This window comes from Ambystoma mexicanum, chromosome 5q (genome assembly GCF_040938575.1).
Source record: "Ambystoma mexicanum isolate Mex_15411 chromosome 5q, UKY_AmexF1_1, whole genome shotgun sequence".
NCBI lineage: Eukaryota > Metazoa > Chordata > Amphibia > Caudata > Ambystomatidae > Ambystoma > Ambystoma mexicanum.
Genome location: NC_090933.1, coordinates 526474729 through 526480728, shown reverse-complemented (window position 1 = coordinate 526480728; position 6000 = coordinate 526474729). Strand labels below are relative to the sequence as shown.

The 6000-nt window shown below is 48.0% G+C and overlaps 3 non-coding genes across 3 annotated transcripts; 2 read left to right on the top strand and 1 right to left on the bottom strand.

Moving 5' to 3' along the window:
• The first annotated feature begins 3426 nt into the window (after nt 1-3426).
• On the top strand, nt 3427-3499 carry TRNAA-AGC (transfer RNA alanine (anticodon AGC)). The gene has a single exon. It is a non-coding gene; the product is annotated as a tRNA-Ala (tRNA).
• A 583-nt stretch (nt 3500-4082) lies between these two features.
• Nucleotides 4083-4155, bottom strand: TRNAR-CCU (transfer RNA arginine (anticodon CCU)). The gene has a single exon. It is a non-coding gene; the product is annotated as a tRNA-Arg (tRNA).
• Nucleotides 4156-4848: 693 nt separating this feature from the next.
• TRNAA-AGC (transfer RNA alanine (anticodon AGC)) lies at nt 4849-4921 on the top strand. Its single transcript has one exon. It is a non-coding gene; the product is annotated as a tRNA-Ala (tRNA).
• Nucleotides 4922-6000: the final 1079 nt, after the last annotated feature.

Genomic DNA, 6000 nt, shown 5'->3' with positions numbered 1-6000 from the left:
CGGTTCAGGAATCATTGTCTCTGTGCTGATCAGCAGTTCTGAAGTCCTTGTCGAGACGTCTCAGGTTTCTTTCAGCAACTGCGACTTGACAATGGTCACTGTTGAAGTTGGTTGTGAATCAAGGAACTTGAGTGGTTCGAAAAAATATCCTTCAAGGCGGGTGGCGATTGATGCTTGTCGTTGCACTTCTCCCAGCTTATTCAATGGACTTGTGTCGTCCTTTAAGGTGGATGACCCACAGCTAAGGAGTGTGCTACCTTGTCCTTTTGTTCACATCTGGCACTTCTTGTCCATGGATCTTGCTGAAAGGCCTAGCAGGGCATGATGTGTGTTGGCTGGGTACCGGTTCTGGAGCGGCTGGAGAGTCCTCCGAGTTCTTTTCTTCCCCTGTTCCATAGGAGAAGTTAAGAGGAGGGATATTGTTTCCCTCTTTGGAAATTCCTGGCATTCCTTCACTGGCGGAAGATGTAAGGCAGCCTGTACCTTCAGCCAGGATCCAAGGATGAGTTTTTCTTGCTACTTCTTATGTAGTCTTCAGATCTGCTAAAGAGGGTCTCTGATCCTCTTTTAAAGCTAAGTGGGCCACAGTGATTGGTGTAGGTTAAGTGTAACTTAGCGAGCCAACCCTGGGGTCCCTACTAACAATTTTCAGTATGCGTGAAGTCATCAGCATAGTGATTTGCAACAGGAAAAGGTAAAGGGGTGAAAACAGGAACAAGGGGTGTTCCTGAACAAATATGGCGAAAACCTCCTCTCAACAGAAAGAGCTCTGGGCTCACTCCCTTGTGATACTAAGTCCCACCCATTTGCCTGTCTGCTGTCTCTTTATTTAAATGTCCTCCCTGTGTGGTTCCTGTTAAAGCGGCATTTCGCTATTGAAGATGCTGAGAGACCAGATTCTCTGGCTCTTGCAACAAACTACATTCTCATACCTTATGAATGGGGTCCCCATATCGGGGGTGGCCTACTGCAATAAAAGAACCAGACACGACCGTTCACTGACATCGATACTGAGAGGAGGGAGCTGGCTTCAGGGTGACCCATTTACATGTGAAAGGTTGTTGAGTTTCCTGTCTCCTTTGTTATTCTCTGCATCCAGGCCCCATGTGGCCTGTTTGATGTACCCCCCTGTGGGTATGTAAATTGCTGCCGTAAGCTGCAGGGCCTAACAAAAGAGCAGGGAGCCTTTGTCAGTTAAGCAGGTTGACCATGGCTGGGGGAAGTTTAGCCTCCCCCTGCCTTACGATGATATTGCGCAGTCCTCTGCTGTCACATTGCAACTAAATATGACATGGCAGACTGTGCCTGTAGGCAGTGTCCAACCCAGAATACACAGCTCTATGAGTTTGTTGTGATGTGAGCATACGGAAATGTTTGTGGATTAGCCCAACACATTTTCCTGAGGTCAGTGTGCCATCATCCATTTAATTAAAAATGTCAAAAAAAGTCCAGGGGAGCCCACACTCATCATGCGTTTGGTCGAATTCCTCACCTATATTCTTGTAAAAAGTAAATCATTTAAGTATTGTAGAGGGAGGCCCCTTTCATGCCACTATTGTGCTGATATGCAATGTTTGTATGGCTCATTGATTAATGAGCAAAGTCCTTAAAGAGGTGAAGTGTTTCGGCCTCAGGGATAGCATAGACCCTGGTGAGATTTGGACACAAATGGTCAGTGAGTGGACAGACTTAACATACCAACAGAAATGACCACTGAGGTGTTGGGGTAGAAACACATTGGTCTCTTGAGCTGCCCTTTGGATAGTTTTACCAAACCGTGATGTGTTAATTGCAGACTATTTATGGTGTTAATAGGGCAAAGGGCCCCTCAAGTAAGGTACGTACTCCGATGGAGTGTTTGAGATCACCAGTCCCGGCATTGCTTTGGATGCCTTCGGGTTTTGTATAGATATGCCGCCCCATAGGCACACACTATAGGACAAAGAAATGGCCACGCCTGGGGCCATGGGAGCATACTGGGAAATAAAAACAAGGGAATGTTGAGCAATGAAATTGCTGAGGACACAGACCGAGGACATTAAACAAAGACAATTCCCTTTTACCAACGACTGCTAGACTGGAACATCTGCTGTGGTGGGGGATTGTGGACTTGGAGAGAAACCTGTACCCCGGGATATGTGTGTACTTCGTCTGAATGCACAGTGGCATGTGCAGGAGAGTAGTCAAGTTACCATTACCCTCTCTTTTTGCATCCACTCAATTATTTACTGCCTTCCCCCTTTTCTTCCTGTCCTTTTTCAATATGCGCCACCTAAAAACTATTCAATTTTGTTAAAGCCTGGAGGATGATGACATGACAGGAAGGACACAGCTTCTGGATGTTCATTAGTTATCTACCCAACCATTTTCTACCCATGGCCATGCTAATCACTGGGGCCATTTCCACCCATTACTTGCCCCTCCCCACCCAAAACACATCCTTCTGGGATCTCTTTGCTCTTTCCAGCATTAACATCAAACTGTGGCCTGTCAGTGCTATTTGTAAGCGGTCTGCTGACAGTTAATGGTTTAACTTCAGCTGTAAATGCAATACTGGTGTAATAAAAATGTCTTAACCACTTGATTTATATATGTTCCTTGCACTGAAGTGTTAAAACAAGCAATGGAAAAGCCAACAGGCTTGACTTGGGTATAGGCAGTTGCCACAGGCACTGTTATCGGTTCCATGTGATAATGTCCCCGCAAAAATGCTGCCATGCAAATAAGTCCCTGGAAAATTGCTGTTTTTTGCAGAGACATTATTACATGGAACATGCGGGGGACACCCCTGCAACCCAAAAAACTTTTTTTTGTCCGGGATTGTGCCCTCTGCCGCCACCAATGTGCCTAGGTCCAATGTGCAGGTTTGTACCATTGTGGCAGTGCCCGATACAATGTGTACTTTTTCTTCTTTTATCCTTTTTTACTTTCCTTAGCAATTCTGGTGTGAACGGCTACGGAGAACGCATTTGACCATAATAAGGATAAACACGGTGCGTTTATCATTTGGGAAAAGAGAAAACAGCATACGAATCATTAGAAGGCATTGATATCAATATATTTCAAGGATCGCCTTAAACATTGTCTCACACTCCTTATAGATATGGAGCAACTTTTTCCGCTTGAAGTCTTTCTTCCACGTTAGGTTTTATTTGCCCCGATTGTCGGTCCGCTTCGGCAGTGCTTCCAAAATAGAATACATGGGATTTATAGTCGTGGCAGTGCAGTGCAACTAGCAGAGGACTGGCTGCAGCATTGCCTTGTGTGACGTGCACAGGCACTTCCTGTCTGTGGAAGGGGATACTTAGAAAAGGGCTACATGTGCTCCTATGAAGACCTCAGTGCAGTCAACTGTCATCTGTGAGTTCACAGAGTAATGTGCTATTCGACAACCAGGAAGAGAAACTAGGTGCCGCTTAACAGGAAGGGGAATTAGCTCAGATGGTAGAGCGCTCGCTTAGCATGCGAGAGGTAGCGGGATCGATGCCCGCATTCTCCAGCAAGACGCTTTTTCTTCATTTTCACTATTTTATTCAAAACTCACCAATCGTCGCAAATAAAGGCATGTGCTCGCTTCTGGGTTTTTTTTACTATCATCCTAAAAGTCTTCCGTCCACTTTCTGCTATCCCAAAGAGTCATCCGCGCGAGGGCCGGCAACAGGCGCATTGCATGGCATTGGTGACATATTCAGGAAATTCCACTTTGATGCCACCCAGGGCTGTTAACCTTTTATTTCATTTCAATACGATGCTTCGAATAATTGGTTCAAAGTGCGCAGCCTTTGCTCTTTTATTTCGTTTTCATCGGAGCAGGTCGGAGCTGGCAGAAGAGTGAGCCCTGTCTGCAGGAGCTCAGATTCCAGAAAGCATATTTTCCCTGTCTTTCTTACCACTCATCTGTGTCTCTTCGCTGACATGAGGGGTTGCTACACTCTGCAGTCTCCCGGCATTTAAAGTCTGCTACCAGCAGAGCACGTTCTGGACTTCACAGCGCCCAGCAAAGTACTAGCCTGCGCCCACCCCCTACTACCGCAAAAACCTTTTGCATGCTTTGGCAGAAGTGTGAACAAAATGCCACGAACCACCCCAGATGGGACTCGAACCCACAATCCCTGGCTTAGGAGGCCAGTGCCTTATCCATTAGGCCACTGGGGCCACTCGACAGAGAAGGGGAAAGTTCTTTCTTTTCCTCTTCTCTCACTGGAGTCACGGGTACTGGCCCACTGAAAAGGGCAAGTTGGCTCACGTCCAAAGCTGCAGTGTCCCAGCACACGCGGGCAAAAGGCACCTGCTTGCACTCGGCTGGACACTTCCGCTTTATGGGACACACGATGGAAAGTGGACTCAATTCCCAGACCTAACTCTTACCTGTTTGGTATTCTGACGCTCGATTGTAAAATATGGCCAGCTGGTAAAAATGACAAAGGGCACTCCAGCGCTGGTCCTTTGGCTGCAGGCGGCGTGTCAGCGGCCTAAAACAGCAAGAAATAGCGAGAGAAATGAAGTGAGAAGCAAGCACCTTTTCAATTGGGCTCTCGGGTCTCTGGGACTGGTGTGCAGCCTCTTGATCACAAGCGCAGGTCCAGCGTGAAAGGGCGTGGGAGTGGAGTCACTCTGCTATTAATACCTGGTTGGCCAATCCTCATTGCAATGGATGGCCATCTGCAGCTTTACTTGTAGCTCCACTGAAGGTATTTTGTTTTGGGCAAAGGGGTGAGATTGTGATTTCCCCTGCGGCAGATGAAGAGAAAGGGCTTTATGCACTACAGGTCCCTGGACAGCAAGCAAGTGTGAGCAGGAGACTGTGCTTCAGCTCTGAAGCAGTGTATCGAGAGCCTTCGTGGAGGAGGGGAATTAGCTCAGATGGTAGAGCGCTCGCTTAGCATGCGAGAGGTAGCGGGATCGATGCCCGCATTCTCCAGCAAGACACTTTTTCTTCCATTTGACTATTTTATTCAAAACTCAAATTCTCCCAAATGAGGCATGCGCTGCTTGCTTCAGGGTGCTTACTATCATCCCAAAAGTCTTCCGTCCATTTTCTACTATCCCAAAAAGTCAGATTTTAAGTACAGATTTTAACATTGCTTATGCACCAGAATAGTAACAGATCTTTTGCCCCTCCGCCACCATCTCTGAAGTTAGCACCTCTCCCAACATTTGAAGAGTCAGCCCCCACCCCTCTGCCCTGCCACCACCCATCACCCTGTCGAAATGTAGGTAGGTTGCGCACCTCACGTGACCTCTCTTGCATTAGAGGGCGCTCAACTATTTTAAGTAACCCCCCCCTGCCTTTACATCAAATCTCTACTGCTGATGAAACACAGGAAACAAGTGCTAAAAGAACAGCCTGACATGGGTATGACTTCCCTAGTGAAAGACTTTGCCCGGCATTCGGGCAATCCTGCACGCCTGTTGGAGAGAGGATAATTTTAGATCGGTGCTGAGCACTTCAAACAAACATGACACCATCAAGGGAGAAGAAACTCAACACGTAGAGTTCCCAAGACAAGATCCAAAGCGAAATCCTCCAACGTCTCAAAGATGGCCTCCCTCACTTAAAAGATAGGCAGATGCGCCAGCCCACGCAGGGGGCGCTAGAGACGCAGCTCACATAGCGGGCCGCCCCTCTGGCTGCCCCCTGCGTGGACTCGCCTCCTCTAGGGAGGAGGCAGTCAGGGTGCCCCCAGAGGGTCCAGCCGGAAACGGCCTGCACCTTCGGGGGCTTAAATAGCCAGGGGTGGAGAGCGCAAGACCTCTCATCTAGCCCTGGCAGCAGTGGAATCCAGGGCAGGCCGTTCTCGCAAGAACGGAATGGTGTGAGATGGCTCACAGTCTTTTGGACATGGGACTTTGTAAGGCGGGATTGGCAGAGCCACCCGGCTAAGGACCATGGTTGGTGCCAGGCAGTCATAAGACCTGAGCAGGGGTGGGGGGGGCGCCCCCATAAGATGATTCCAAATTATGCGACCATATGTTTTTTCCAATAAAATGTTATATATG